The sequence below is a fragment of the Lissotriton vulgaris genome, chromosome 2_1 (genome assembly GCF_964263255.1).
Source record: "Lissotriton vulgaris chromosome 2_1, aLisVul1.2, whole genome shotgun sequence".
NCBI lineage: Eukaryota > Metazoa > Chordata > Amphibia > Caudata > Salamandridae > Lissotriton > Lissotriton vulgaris.
In genome coordinates, this window is record NC_141687.1 from 679839030 (window position 1) to 679855799 (window position 16770).

Sequence of the window (16770 nt, forward strand, 5' to 3'; positions counted from 1 at the left end):
GAAGTCAGCCGCTCTAGCCGTTAAGCCAACTTGTAAATTCGGATAGCTAGCACAGGTGTCAGGAGTTAGCTTTTGACCATGCTCTGTTGAAGCAGGTTCTGATTATCAAAATGGAGAACATCGAGGCTTGGCAATGAGGAACAGTTTAAGTTTCATTTTTTATTAAACAATAATAGACTGGATCAGCAGCCACATCTCTCACAGTTGTGTGTTGGAATTCAATTTGCATTAGTTACATGGCATGCTTTATACTATACAGTGTGTGCAATAAAGTGAAGCTCGCACCCTTTTGGCCAGGAAATACTGGTACAATGGGTCATAAATTGCATGTTTAGATGCTTGATCCCACTCTGATAGAAGGGCAATAAATACCAATTGGAGGTCACCCTCTGAGGTGGTCCAGTCGGCCCGGTGTGTCATTAATGTTATCTACTGTAACGCTTACTGCTAGGCATTGTTTGGGCTTTATATGATGAATGCAACTGACCAGCTACAATGGCATTAAATCATTGGGCCAAATGCAGGCCCTCTGCTGTACCTTTATATGTGTTTAAGTGTGTGCATCTGACTCATTTCTTTGGGTATCCGATCCTAAGGCCATATGTGATTTACTGCTGCCATCTTCCAGGTGTGTTTGAGGCTTGTTCCATAGCTGGTACCTCCATCACAAAAAGTGCTAGGGGTGAACAGAAGGCAGCAGTGTTATATTGCTCTGATAAAGAGTCCCTGTGAAAACATAACAAATGTTTATGGTAAATTTGGGTAGCGCAGGCAACAGTTGTTCGGTGTTGTGCTGGACTCCTAAGAGTGGGACCTTTCTATAAATTGATCCAAAGCTAACAATCTGGTAGTTTTGTATTTTGAATGTTGTGCTGTTGATGGGAGAAGGTTGCTATTGCCTACTGTTCTACTCAGAAAGCATCACCTTCATTTTTCAAATGGCCAGTTTGTAGCTGAAAACATTCCACAGTGTGCATTATAAGCAAACATATTTTATGAAAATTGCATGATTTTGAATTTGCATACTTTTTATTTAGGGTGTGTGCTAAAAAATGTTCCGCCACAGATCTCTTTACGAACTCTTCATATTCATGCATTGCTATATTAATATTGTACTTTTTTATATTTTTACATTTCTGCTATTGGCATAGTAGCATGTGCACACATTCAAGAACACAAATGAACTGTAGTATTGAGCGTCACTACTCATTTACCATTTCAACCATATTGCCATATATTATGGAAAACAATAACATGCATAACAGTTCTGGTACGATACATTGTTGTACTGCCTAAAAATATTTTGTGTGATTTTTTCAGGCCTCTTGATGAGGGTGAAAGGCTGAAGCCCCATTTAGAACCAGCTATAATTCTCAACAACTTTAAAAACTGACAGTTACATTTCATAAACTGGCTAACCTGTCGGGTGTGAAAAAGCACAACATGGCATAGCAGGCATTACACAGACTCTCTAGAAACTCAGGCCCGATTCCCTCTTAAAATCTTGATATTTCTGGGGCAAAAGGGACTATACTTGAACCCCTGTAACTGCTCTCACCTCCCCTTGCAAATGCTCTCACCTCCCCCTGCAACACTTGTTTGCAATTGATGTTGACCACCTGTTAGGCAACCATAAAAATAACTACCTGTTATTTATTGGAGAGCAAATTTAAGATGGATGTGCTGAGGTCCTCTGTGTGTAACTGAAAGATCTTATGACAGAACTTAGGGACACTGTGGTGAATCTCCAAATCAGGGAAGATGACGCAGAAGGCAGTTTGAGGCATAATAATATCAAATTTGTCGGATTTCCTGACAACAGAAACAGAGGGTCAATGTTCTGAACTGTTCTTGGAGAAATTGCTCCAACCAATATTTATGACCGAGCACAATTAAGTTCTACGTGGTAGAATGGGCTCATTGGGTCCCTGTGCGAATTCTGACACTTAGGACCCAGAGGAGCTGTTGAATGAGAATAACACCCATTTCTTTACAAACTCGGAGGATGCATGGGCATGGTTGGATGACAACAAATCCCTGCAAGGTGCCAAGGATCTGGCTACATGCTAAGGACAGGTGGAAAAGAAGGAAAGTCATACACTGGGCACATGGAAAACCTGCTGACAAACAGGCTGCTAGAGAAAATAAACTGATTGTTTAAAATTGACAGACTTCAAGGCACCCAACTGACTACTACAAACTGCGAGCAGAAGAAACCTGAAAAGAATGAAGAACCAATATGACATGTCTGCGGTACTGAAGTGGGATCCCAAGCTCATTCCTATGACTGCTATTAACCCCTTCCATGCTCATGACGAGCTCAGCTCGTCATGAGGCACAGTTGAGCTGTGCTGATGACGAGCTGAGCTCGTCATGACACCAGCAAAATGGCAATTTTCAGCACAGGGGAAAAATAACCACAGCAGCGATGCAATGTGACGCATGCACATGAAGGGACTGCTGCACTGAAAGGTTACTGCAGGGGGCTTGATACACTTGCAAGGCATGAATGAATGCACCTAGGTGCTCAGGTGACCTACACATGACAACCACCCGTCAATGAATTTGCAGAAAGAAGAGCGTCAGAATGCATTAGTTTACAGTTGACAGTTATAATGATGAAGGCATTTTCACTTCCCTATTCTGGGGACATGGGAGTTCATTAACAATAGCACACATATGTTGCATCACTTGCTGGAGTCAATAGATCCACAAAGCACCCACATCCTCCCTATGGGTGAGCCATGAGCTAACATATTACACATTAACAAGGAGGGCCAGTCCTATTACCCACGAACAAAACATTAGATGCCTACTAAATATAAATACATCACATGGAATGTGAGAAGGCTGTGTACTCCTGCTGAAAGTCAGAGGGTGTACTTCTGATTGAATTAATGAAAGGTTGACAGTTTATGTCTGCATGAAACTCACCTCAGAAAAACAATTCCCAAGCTGTGTAAATTAATGGCATGGACAACTGAAGGGGAACTCAATATTTGGCATATTCCAGAGGTGCACTAATTTGAATATCCCCAGATACAACTTATTTCATTTGGGATGCATATATTGATATGGATGTCCAATATGATATACGAAAAGGGTTATTAGTGGAGGACCCCTTGATTATTGGAACCAACCCTCTTGAAATTTTGAGATACTCCAAGTGAATGGTCCTGGGGCAATATAATTTGCCAGTAAACTGTGAAATTGACAGGTCGATGTCTCCACTAAGAGGTCCACATTGTAGGCCATTGCACATAAATTCACAATGTGGACACAGCAGTAGCAACTGGGAAATATATCCAGGCTGATGCACCCAAGAGATCGGGAGTCGTCATTCTACTCCCTGTTTCATGACATACAAACAAGACTGGAAATGTTTTCAGAATGGACATCATTTGGGGATGGTCAGGGGTCGTAAGTGTGACCTCTAGCTTGCTCCCTGCTCTTCCTGGCACTTCCTATGCAATTCCTGGCCTCAGAGGAGGCAAGTGTTGCCCCCTCTGAGGCTAGGTGTCAGAAAGAAAGTTCCAGGAATAGTAGGGAGCAAGCTAGAGGTCTCAGCTGCGACCCTGACTGTCCCCAAATGACATCCAAGGTTTTTAGGGAGTTCAAAAACCCACACCACGGAATATTTATGCTGCAGTGAGTCAGACTATAACTCTTTCTTACTTTTCATGAATAGGGTGTTAAGCGCAAACAGTGACTTTGCTGTGGAAACGACCTTCTGAAGCTCTTATACGGCGAAAAGAGCAACCGTTGGGAAGCACATAGATCACAATTTATTAGGAGTGGGCTTAACTCATGTATTTTGCTATGATGAAATTATGCAAAATGGCACGAGATTACGCTGGATTTTGCAAGGAGCATAGCACCGGATTTTGCACTATTTCTTAGTGCAAAATGTCCCCTTGCATTCAAAGTGGGCTACAGGTTGCATTTTGCATTATGCAAATAGTTTTCAATGCAAAATAAAACAAACAGCAGCAGCCAACAGATGCTCAAGCTTGCTAGATTCATTTTTCTGTAACATAAAAATACTCAAACAACTTTTCCGCTGTCATTAAAATTTCAACCAAGCCTATTTGTTACTTAGATTAAAAGTGCAGCACAAGCACTGGCAACCAAATGTGATGCTATCAAAGTAGTGGTTAGGGGCATTGCCATTAATAGGAAAATCAAGGAAGCAGAGGATGCTATTTGGCTTCTTGAGAAGGGGGTAGTTAGGGAGAATTACTGGAGGGCCAAAGGAAAATGTAGCACCTTTGTAGACCGACACGTGCTAGTCAGCATACTTAAGGTGATAAAGCAAGCCAACTTTAGGGCTGGCTATACAAGCACAGACAGACAGGGCGCCCAATTGATCTGTCCGCTCTGAGATGAGAGGACATGGTGACCAGAAAAGGTGGCATAAGTAATGCTTTTGTACAGTACTATTGGCAATTGTACTCACCTCTCTCTGATACCTTCATCTAATACACCCAAACATACCTTACTGATATATCTCTAACTCAACAAAGTCAGGAACAAATCATGAACCTGTCCGTGCCCTGAGGTTGGCAGAGATAAAAGTGACAATGGATGAGCTAGCTAGGGAGAAATCGCCAGAGTCTGAAGGGTTGCCTCAAGACTTTTATAGCATGTCTGAATACATGTTGACTCACAAACTCTTGGATATGCATACAACAGTATACATCATTGGAATGCTCCCTTCCTCCACAGGGAAACCATTGTGGTTGTTTTATCAAAACAGTGTAGAAATCACTAGACATCCAGTCATTCAGACCACTGACCCTAATGAACCCTTGATAAGTAAGCTTTGCCTAAGTGATGAAAAATGAGGAATGAAACTGTCACCGGGGGCACATGTGGTCTCAATGTATGAAACAATATTCTATTCTAATAATGAAACCCGGCAAAGTCCTACCTGAGGTCATTGAATTACTAATTGGTTTCTGGACCAAATCTTGCCTTAAGAAGAACTGGGATAAATCATATCTATTCCCCCTGATACCCGCGCAAGATATATACCACCCTGCTGCTGAACACTCCTCTCAAATGGGGACCTGTATTACAAAACAGCCATTGGAGCTCCTAATTATGAAGCACACTGATTAGCAGCACATCTGCAAAGGAGCTGTAAATGGATGGGAGACACCTGAGCTATTGAGCCTGAGGCACAACACAAGGGATACAAGTATATATGAGGTGAATTTGGGTGTCAAGGGAGAACGGGGTGATGTACTAATGCTTTATGAGTGGTGCAGCATTGCTGGCAATGGTTTCAGATGCACCAAGATAGAACGGTTTTATACTCACATTCATGGGTTCCGTACTCCAACTCTGGCATTAGATCAGAGACCGTGGACCGAGTCTGTGATAGTTAAGATCTGGGACCTGTACACGAATGGTAAGTCTCAAAGTAGATTCATTTGTGTAGTAGTACAAGTTAGATGCAGGACAGTTTCTGTGCTGTAACGCACAGAAAAAAAGCACCAGCACATACTTTTCTTTGGGGGGGGGGGGGGGGGAGAAGGGGAGATTACTGAACCCCAGCAGTCGGAGGCCTTAACCATACAACTAACACATGATAGAGCCCTAGCACCCACACATTATGTAGATGTAACTTCGAACAAGGATAAATGGGGCACTATCATAGGTACGTCCCTATGTCTTCAGGCTGTAGAACATTCTAAAAAGGTTTTATACAGATTCATTATTTTCACCAAACGTACCTCACTCCATCTAGCTTAGTGCACACGTACCCTAGTGCCTCAGGTAGCTGCCCCAGGTGCTGCGGTGATAGAGCTGACTTCACTCATATGGTGTGGAGACGCATCCACATTAAGCAGCATTGGGAAGACATACTTGGACGTATCCGGAATTTTACTGAGACACAATTAGACGTCGTGGCCTGATTGTGCTTATGAGGCTTGATGCACAGAACGAAACCTTGCAGACGGATATGCAATTTTTTGGACTTTGATCTACCGGTTGCAAAAGAAATATTGCCATGAGCTAGGAATCTAGTAAGGCTCCCACTATTAGAGTGGTGTAAACGGGCTACTGTGGAGCTCACTGCTCTGATGCCACAAAAAAAGGGCAAGTGGAGCAGGTGCAACATACCATGAGAGGGGCGTCATTCTGGTAATTATAATAATTGATAAATCTAATGAAAGACCTCCATGAGACGTACCAGCTGCGAATCACCCTCATCCTTGACCCCTGAGGACTTCTTACAACTGGACAATCCCTATGTGGGAGATATACAGATGATATGGACTTGTGCTGGCAACCCCCGTCCCCGCAAGGAAAGCCTAGACGGAGGAAGAGGAGAATCCGAAATACAATGGAGACGTTAGCAACCTTAGCCAAGCTTATGAAATTCTGAAATTGAGCCCATCTGTCAGGTTTTTTTTCCCCTTAAATTTCTTTTATTGGTTTTTAGTGCAATAACCATCAAAAAAACAAACCAGTTAACAGAACATACACAATATCTTCCTCGTATATTCCACAACCTACATGTGATACAGTTGCTTGGTGTGCACGAGATGTTGTAATGTATGCTGTTTATCAATGCCATTGGGTCCTCCCATCTCCCTTCCTTCTCCCCCCTCTCGCATCAGCAGGTGCCAGTTTTAAACAAATCGGTGCGTGTATTTTGTTAAGCGTCTGTCGTAGAATGATCTATCCTGCACGTTTACGGCCCTGAAAGGTTTGACCGCGTGCCATTCAAGCCCTGCCAATGTCTGCAGGGGCTATTCCGAGTATTTAAGAGGAACACAGTTAAGTGACGCAGTTTGTTAATGAGATCTGACGCCGTTTACAAAATGGCTCTGTCCTTAATGAGAGGACGTCTTCTGATGTATGCGTTCTATTGTAATTGTCGAGGCCTTTGGAAATGAATCAAATGTGATCGGTTACAATGTGCGTCTGTGTGTATCCTTTCCCATTGAAGCGGCAGTGGCGTTGAACGACACATTGGCATAGAGGGTACTTTTTCACAGCTGTGTGGACAAAAAGCGGAGTGAATTTCTGCGTCAGGTTAGGGTGTGCAAGCGTTGACTTAATAGACATTCCCTGCAGGGAACATGGTTAAACAGCATGGGGACTGTTCCCGTTTCTGCCACGTACCCTATTATCGCAGCGGTTCGGCGATATATTGGGGTTTGGTGATTCGTCATGCGCTCCACGCAGAGCGCACTCGTGCTCTCGTTTCATTTGCGTCCAACCTAAGTAAACTTTAAGTACACTTCTGTTTGCGAAGCTGTGATGCATTTGAATCATATTAAATGGAGTCAGTACTGTTAGCACATTTGGGATCAGGGGCCAGGAAAATTTGCCTTTAGATAAAAATTCTAAAGAAACGTGCTTTGTTTAGAGTCTGGGAGCTCATGTGACATGAAAAGATATCTCAATACAATCTGAGGCACCCGATGCATTTGATATATATTTTTAGTTTGCCGCATCTGGACACATGGCGTATTTTCTCCTTGATGTGAGCCAGCTCAGGTAGTTTTCTCGCTGCTTTGAACCTGGCTTCAAAGCACTCCAAAGGATGGATTGCGCAGTAGCACACCGCGTCCTGGATCACAGCGCAGGGGCCTGGAGTTTTCACGCTGTAGCTCCTGAATACCGACCTGAACCTTTGAGCCCGCAAAGTAATGGTTTATAAATGCTTAAATGTCTCACAGTGAGCCATATTTCAAATTGAATGAAATTGCTTACTAGATTATGAACACATGCCTTATTCACATTGTATTATTGCACAATAAAAATAGGGAAGGCTTCGTCAGCAAGTCTCTCCATATGTATGCTTGTACATACTTCTTATGTATATAGCCTAACCTGGGTGGGTTGCAGTGGAGGGCTGCACATTGTCAAAGCCAAATACAGAGATAGTTTATGATTTGAGGATTCCAATAGGGGAAGTGGACTGATGCTATGTTGAGCGGCAGGTTCATTAAACAGGTGTGTCTTAAGCTGGTTTTAACCCCTTCACTGCGGCGGCTATTCCGCTGCAGTGCTAAGGGTCTTCAACGAAAAACAAGGGAAACCCTACTCACAAAGGAACCAGGGCCAACAATTATATCAAAAACAATGGTTCCAGTGGTATAATCAAATTGATATGAATTAAATATATTGCTCAATGGCGATAAACATTAATACTGAGGATTGACAAGGATGGCAAAAAAAAAATGTACGTACAATTTTGTATATTTCTCTCGTTTTTTTACTTCATAGTATGAATTTTGTTGAAAAGAATTACATACAAAAACATGAACAGTACATAAAAGTGCGGTGTGTCGCAAGTGTATCAATAAAACCAAACTAACAATAAACAAAACATAAGTTCTCTCAAGGCACAGTGGTTTCTAAATGGATATATGAAAAGGAAAAAGACCAAAGAAAGATAATATGATTATTAAAAGTGAATCTACACAATCGTAGACACTTTATTTAAAGGTTCTATCCTTGTAGCGTCGACGGCGTTTCGACCCTTTGAGGTGTGGGTCTCATCCGGACAGGACAATGAAGGACATCTGAATTTTATCATGTATTCACCCATGCACGGTGAAAAAATGGAAAAGATTCACTCATTTACAAGTGACCCAGCCGGGCACACTTGTAGTGGTCAAAGAGTTTCAATAAGCAACGTGTGACCGAGGGCACTGGTAATATTGTCTCAAGGTAACTGCTGTTACACCTGCGATTAATTTGTAATTAGCACGGATAGCCCAATAAGTATCTGGTTCTTGAATCCAATGATTGCCGTATTATTTCAAACGAGGAAAATGCCTCGATGCTGTGGAGCCAGGTCGCGTCTCACAGCTCTCTCCTTCCGCAATGCTAAGGGGGCGGGGCAGCCCCATGCTGGTGACGGAACAGCTCCGTCACCAGCCTCGGTTGAGCTGTGCTCATGACGGAGCGGTTCCGTCTTGGCCCGCCCCGCTCAATAGAAAGTCCAGCGCAGGCGCGCCGAGCGGACCATGACGGAACCGCTCCGTCATCAGCACAGCGCACCCGCAGCTGATGACGGAGCGGTTCCGTCATCAGCGTCCAAGGGGTTAAACTGCAGCAGGGTTGGGGGTGGCCTGATGGATCTAGGGATCCAGTTTTGAAAACACAACTTCTGAAGGTCTATTGCTCTCCATTCTTAGAAGTGATCCATGTTGGGGTTCAAGTTGGAGTGGCTTTGACACACGAGCCTCTTGTCTGTGCAGGTGGCTTGACATACTGGATTGCTTGTTATATCAAATCTGAATTCTGAGCATTTTTCAGTTGCTAAGAATTTGGATGCAATGTGATATTGTATAGTCGAGTGTTTTTAATGTTTTTTAAACTATTGTTGTTTTTTTAATTTGTGCTAATGGATGATGAGTTAGACGTATTTTCAATTGATATTCCTTAGAAAAATACACTTCAGACAATTTGAAATATGAAGAAACAAAAAATTATTTCATTACTTTTGTATTTTATATATTACAACACCCAAAAATATTTATAAGAAGAAAATATATAATTAATCTGATTTTTTTTACATGAATACAGGTATCAGTATTTAGTGTTCATTTTTTAATAACAGTGAATGAAATAGATTTTCTCTCAATTTACAACTAGCTTGAATGATGGATGATATAATAAGGCACCTCTACCAATTCTGTGGGGAAGCAAGCTACCACCACTGATGAGCCACCATAAACAGGGAATGGCAGGTGATTACTGGAGAAGCGCGGAGAGGGGTGTAAAAAAAGCACAGCGAGATTAGGAGGCAGTGGGAAGCAATAATGACCTGGAGGTTGGATAACAACATGGATACTGCAGGAGAAAGTAGCACACGGAAACAGGCCTGCAGCACACATGGAAAAGGTAGAGTGAGTAAGCAAACAAATATATTTTCAAGGGGTGTTGAGAGCAAACAAAATGGAAAGGGGCGACCACTCAGTCCCCCCGAATGTATGGTTGGGTGCCCCGATCCCCCCGGGAAACCATTTTGGGCGGAGGGCGTGGCTCGGCTGGTATGCCCGAAGTGGCGTAGCCGGGCGCGCCCTTTGCCGCCCAGGAGGGGTTGTCCTAGACACCCGCACGGAAGACTATGCCCAGTAGGCGTACCAGAGGAGGGTCCCTGCCCTCCTGCAGATGAATAAATAGAGCGGGAATCCGAAGAAGCGTCCTCTTGTTCCTGTGCTCTGAAGGCTGCACCAACTCGTTGCTCATGAGCCTTCGACGGAACGAGCGGTAATTTTGAGAACTTGTATTCTTGTTGTTTCTCTTTCAGTTATTTGGAGTACAAAGATCCAGGACCTCGTTGATCAACTAGCGCAGAGTACACGCAGCTATGGTCGGCAAGAAAGCAGGAAAGAGCTCCGAGTTGGAGAAGGTACTACGCACCTTGTCGAATCGAATGGCGATCATGGACCGAAAACTCGGTAAAGTTGACTCGATCGGTCGAGGTTTGGCCGATGTTAAGAAACAGTTAGCGGCCCAGAACAGCTCAGGCCGTCCTAAGAAGGTAATAGGCCCGGCCTTGCCGGGAATCGTCCCTGAGGGTAGGGGAAAGCGTGCTAAGAGGAAGATCCGGTTTCTGAGGTACCCCCAATCGCCCCCATCACACCGGCGGACAGCCCGGTACCAAACCCAGATATAGGTTTGCCAATCCCCGTAGTAATTACTCCTGTTAATGATGAGGAGATGCCCCCGGAACTAGCCCTCCAGTTAGCGGCAGTGTTGCCATGGCTCAAGAAGAAAGCGGGGGGAGCAGTGGCCGCGGGGGACCCGGCCGAGGAGGCTAGACTAATAATCGAGCAGTTACGGAAGTCGAGAGAGACCGCGACGGCAAATGTTCCTCTTGTTCCCCCACAGGTGGCGCCGGGAGGACCTACGGTTAGCCGGGAAAAGGCGGCAGAAACGACGGTCGAACCTGATAAGCACACATTGCCAATGGCAGGGGAGGGTTCGTTACCTTCAAGGCGCGAGAGGGTGGCCCAGCACATCCCTGCGGCCACAAAGGAACTGATATGGGGGGAAAAATATGTGAATATGTTTTCATTGTTGACTGACCATTGCGAGATGGAATATGCGAAATCCCAGAAGGATTTATGGCACCCCAGTGTATGGCGGGCCAAGATGGCGGAATTTAGGGTCGATGAGACGGTAGCGAATTGGGTAAAGGCCTTTTCGATATTTACGGCAGTCATGGGGGAAAGAAAGCCTGAAGTCATGACTGAGTTGACATGTTACCAGAATAGGATTATGGAATTTTATACCATGTATGAGGGGGACGAGTGGAAAGGTTACGATATGAAATTCCGAAAAGCGAAAGAGTTTGATCCAACTTTGACCTGGGATTGCCTCGACTCGGTGTCATGGCACAAGCAGCTCTTGCCTGGGGCGGCAGGTACGTCCTCGCCGGGCGGGAGCGGGTCGGGGTCAGCTCGCCAAAAGCCCGCGGTGCCCTTTCGAGCTGGCGCCGGTGGGGAATATCAGCCCAAGACCGGCGGGAATGGTGGCAAGTGGGGGCTTTGTTGGGGCTTCAATAGAGGCAACTGTAGCAGGCCCCAGGGAACATGTAGGTTCAGGCATGCGTGTGCGGGCTGTGGGAACTCCTCACACCCGGAGAGAAGCTGTAGATCTAAAAACAGCGGAACGGGAGGAAAAGGGGGGTCTAAACAAGAGTGAGGTGATGTTTTGTAACAGATTGTCTACACCTGTCGATATCATGGCTCTGACTCCCTGGTTGAACAAATACCCTGATCATGTATCCGCCGGGGTGTTGAGGAATGGATTCCTATATGGCTTCAACATCCCGGCGGGGATTTTCGGGGGGACTCCTTTTGAAAAAATCAGTTATCTGTACAACATAACCCAAGCGTAGCTGCAAGAAAAATTTCCAAAGAAGTCAGCTTGGGGCGGGTGGCGGGGCCTTTTCACCGCCCGCCGGTGGCGGATTTCGTGTGTTCCCCGCTGGGGTGGTCCCGAAGAAAGACCCAGGGGAGTTTAGACTCATTCATAACTTGTCTGCCCCAAGGGGTGCTTCGGTGAACGAAGCCATTGACCCAGATATTTGTTCTGTGCAGTACGCATCGTTCGATGATGCCGTGGCCATGTTAAATCACCTGGGTCCCGGAGCGCTGATGGCGAAATCAGACATCGAATCGACATTCCGGTTGCTCTCGGTAAATCCGCGAGATCAGCGCTTGCTGGGTTTTTGCATTTCAGGGGAGTTATTACATGGATAAATGCATGCCTATGGGTTGCTCCATTTCTTGTGCCTATTTCGAAATGTTCAGCTGTTTCTTAGAGTGGGCATTCACCGAGGCCACAGGGCATAGGCATGTTATGCACTATCTGGATGACTTCCTGTTTCTGGGAGCGATACAACATGTGCGCAGGCGCTGCTGGACTTCTGCATTCTCATGCGGGAGTTCGGAGTCCTATTGGCACCAGGTAAGACGGTTGGACCATCTACTTCACTGGAGTTTCTGGGAATTGAGCTCGATTCTGTGGAGGGATGTTTCCGTTTACCGATGGAAAAGGTGGCCAAGTTTAGGGCTTCCTTGACACAATGCCTGGGCAAGGAGAAAGTGACCCTGCACCAGTTACAGCAAACAGTGGGTCAGCTTAATTTCGCCTTAAGGGTGATACCAATGGCCCGCCCCTTCTCACGCTCTATTGCACAAGCTATGGTTGGTCTCAAGGAGGGACACCACCGTACGAGACTGTCGGCAGAGGTTCGCCAGGATATGCGCATTTGGTTGGCATTTCTGGCGGACTTCAACAGTCGAGTTGTGTGGATCAAACCACCAGCTTCTTCGGATGAACTAGGTTTGTGGACCGACTCAGCTGGGAGCGTGGGATTTGGCGGCATCTTTGGTAACCGATGGTCGGCACAAGTATGGCCGACGTGGTGGCACTCCAGCGGTCTGACAGGTAACATTGGGTTCTTGGAGCTATTATTCATTTGGGTTGTTCTGATGGCATGGCCGGACGACTTCAGGGACCGCTTGGTGGTGTTTTGGTCTGATAATATGACTGTGGTTGAGTGCATTAATCAGCAGGCAGCCCGCTGCAAGTGGATCTTGAGATTGTTGAAAGAAATTGTTTTACGTTGCATGAAATTGAATGTACAGTTCAGGGTAAAACATGTGCCAGGCGTACTGAATTATGCAGCTGATGCACTCTCTCGTTCACACATGCAGGCTTTCAGGGGCTATCTACCCACAGCAGACCTAGTGGCGGCACCGTTCCCCGAAGCTCTATGGCTAATCGGTGCCCCGGATTACAAGACCTCGTGGCAGCCAGCTTAGCTCCCAGGACAAGGAAGGCATACGAAGGAGCGTTTCGTTCCTTCTGCACATTTTTGGGTCCATCTGGGAGACAGTGCTGGGGTCAGGAGGAATCCTTCCTGGGGTTCTTGATGCGCTGCACAGAGAAGGCCGATCAGCGGCAACGGCCAATAGACATAGGGCGGCCATTTCATTTATGGCACAGGTGCATGGCATAAGAGATCCTACGGAGTCCTTTTTGGTTAAGAAGGCACTCCGTGGCTGGCAACGCCTCGAGGGTCGCAAGCAGGATATGAGGCGCCCGATTGGTTAGACAGATTGTCTCTACTTTTAGCAAAGTTAGATGAGACGTGCTCCTCCCTTTTCGAAGCAGTTCTGTTCCGGGCAGCTTTCGCCTTGGCATTCCATGGGGCTATGCGGGTGAGCGAACTTGTCGCAAGGAACAAGAAGGATATAGAGGGAGGCCTGGGCAGGGATCACGTCCAAATAAGGGGTGATTCGATGGTAATCTCGATAGCCAGGTCCAAGACTGACCAGGGAGCTATGGGGGATAGTATTATCGTGCAGTGCGCACGGGGGTCCCCCACTTGTCCGATAAAGTGTGTAGAGGAATACTTGGCACTGAGGATGGCTACATGGGGGGGGGGGCTTGCTTAGGCACAAGGATGGCACCCCACTGACGAGATTTCAGTTTCAGAGGGTGCTGGCACTGTCAATCGCTGCCGCGGGCATGGACCCGTGCGATTTTGGGACCCACTCATTTAGGATAGGGGCTGCTACTGAGGCTACAGCCCGGGGTCAGAGTGCGGAGGCAGTAAAGCAGCTGGGCCGTTGGTCCTCGAATTGCTTCAAAAGGTATGTGCGATTGCACATGTTGTAAAGATCAATTGACATGCACTCACGCTTCTTGTCTTTTGTTTGAATTACAGTTTCGCGAGCCTGTCACGCGGGGCGGAATTGGAAGTCGACCCAGCATCAGGAGACCAGCGGTCGAGGATCACCGACTGGAGAGAGAGTGGTATGGGTCGTGGGCCACTCATATGTGAGGCGCGCCGGGGACGTATTCAAGGCAGGTGACACGACTCACGCATCTGGGGAATACGGGTACAGAGTGACCTTCCATGGGAAGGGCGAGCTCTGTTTTGACCAATTTCAATCGTTCTTTGAGGGTCTTTTAGGGCGGCAAAGGTCACCGCCATCTGTAGTCATAGTACACCTGGGAGGCAATGACTTAGTAAAGCTGGGAAGACGAGTGTTATTGGAACACATCCTGTCGGCAGTTAGCTGGTTGGCTAAGAAACTCCCGGGGTGCACGATTGCCTGGTCCCACATGATCCCCAGGAAGTGTTGGCGGGGGGGCATTTCAGTGTCAGCGTTGAACCACTCCGTGAAAAGGGTTAACAATAAAGTTGGGAAATTGTTTCGCTCAGCGCAGTTGCATAGCATTCCTCACGGGTGTATGTATTCGGGGTGATCACATGTATCTGAATGATGGGGTTCACCTGTCCAGGGAGGGAAATGATTTACTCATAGGAGACTTCATAGCATGGCTAGGGGGTTTGAGAAAGCATGACCTTTAGGAGGAGTGGGGGGGCCGGATAGTCGGTCAACTATCCGGCCTGTGGCGGTAAGGTCATGATCGGTGAGCAGTAATTTCAAGGTCCCTAGAGGGGGGCGCCACCCAGAATGGATGGGAGCGCCGGGGGGAGGCGGCCATTGGCCCCTTCCACGGGGAGGCGGCACCCACTAAGGATGGGTCGCCTAGGGGGAGACGGCCGTAGGCCCCTCCCAGGGGGGAGGCGGCTAGATGCCCCTCCTACGAATTTCCCGGGGGCCGGATATCCGCGACGGCGGATAGAGAGTGTGGGGATGGGGGGGGAGTCCACGCTGTCCTTCCTACAGATACCTCACACGGAAACTCGGACGACCTTTAAGATGGCGTAGAGTGAAAAGGGGGCCCCCACGACAAGGGAAGTTACAGTTGGCAATGAGGGTAAAGTCCTCTGCGCATGCGCCACTCACACCGTGAGGGCGGGATTTTGGTAGTAGGGATCTGACACCGGTTAAGACCTTGCCGTTGGCCCTTAATGCTAGGATGTACAATTTTAATTTAGAATGTATGCATTTTCAGGATGCTAGACTCGGCTAGGAAACCTTTGTATTAGAGATCTGTTAAGGTTAGCCAAAGAACATGTCTTCATCGAAATGTAATAAATGTAAAATTGTACATAAGTCATGAAACTTTTATTTAATGTTTTAAATTTTGTTTCATATTTTAATAAATACGGCCGGGGGGGTAACTCCCCCCCGCCTTCCAAAAGTTCAAACCCGTGTCTGTCTACTCCCATGGGGAATTGGTGTTGGGAGGGGGTGGCGGGCATCCCGGCCATGTGGAAAGGGGCGACCACTCGGTCCCCCCGAACGTATGGTTGGGTGCCCCGATCCCCCCGGGAAACCATTTTGGGCGGAGGGCGTGGCTCAGCTGGTATGCCCGAAGTGGCGTAGCCGGGGCGCGCCCTTTCCCGCCCAGGAGGGGTTGTCCTAGACACCCGCACGGATGATCACGCCCAGTAGGCGTACCAGAGGAGGGTCCCCGCCCTCCCGCAGATGAATAAATAGAGCGGGAATCCGAAGAAGCGTCCTTTTGTTCCTGTGCTCTGAAGGCTGCACCAACTCGTTGCTCGTGAGCCCTCGACGGAACAAGCGGCAATTTTGACCCACCCACCAGCCCCTTATGGCAATGTTTGTTTGAATAAAGTTTGATTAGATAGAAATGTATAGGCCTTTTTTCCTATGTAGAGAAGTAGAGGAATGTCTCATATAATGATGTGGCTTCTGCATTTAAGATAATGTTTCCCTTTATAGGAAAATGAAGTTGATGACTCATCAAGGCTATGTCAGAATTTTTTATTCCTTTAGTAGGTAAAACAACTGTCGTATTTATTTTTTGGTCGGGCGGTAATGTCATGATCGGTGAGCAGTAATTTCAAGGTCCCTAGAGGGGGGCGCCACCCAGAATGGATGGGAGCGCCCGGGGGGAGGCGGCCATTGGCCCCTTCCACGGGGAGGCGGCACCCACTAAGGATGGGTCGCCTAGGGGGAGACGGCCATAGGCCCCTCCCAGGGGGGAGGCGGCTAGATGCCCCTCCTACGAATTTCCCGGGGGCCGGATATCCGCGACGGCGGATAGAGAGTGTGTGGATGGGGGGGGAGTCCACGCTGTCCTTCCTACAGATACCTCACGTGGGAACTCGGACGACCTTTAAGATGATGTCTAGTGAAAAGGGGGCCCCCACGACAAGGGAAGTTACAGTTGGCAATGCGGGTAAAGTCCTCTGCGCATGCGCCACTCACACCGTGAGGGCGGGATTTTGGTAGTAGGGATCTGACACCGGTTAAGACCTTGCCGTTGGCCCTTAACTCTAGGATGTACAATTTTAATTTAGAATGTATGCATTTTCAGGATGCTAGACTCGGCTAG

The 16770-nt window shown here is 47.1% G+C and overlaps 1 protein-coding gene across 2 annotated transcripts in view; it reads left to right on the forward strand.

The window, feature by feature from the left end:
• Window positions 1-16770, forward strand: part of SPON1 (spondin 1) — a 1234287-nt gene that overhangs the window by 491730 nt on the left and 725787 nt on the right. The window lies entirely within an intron of this gene.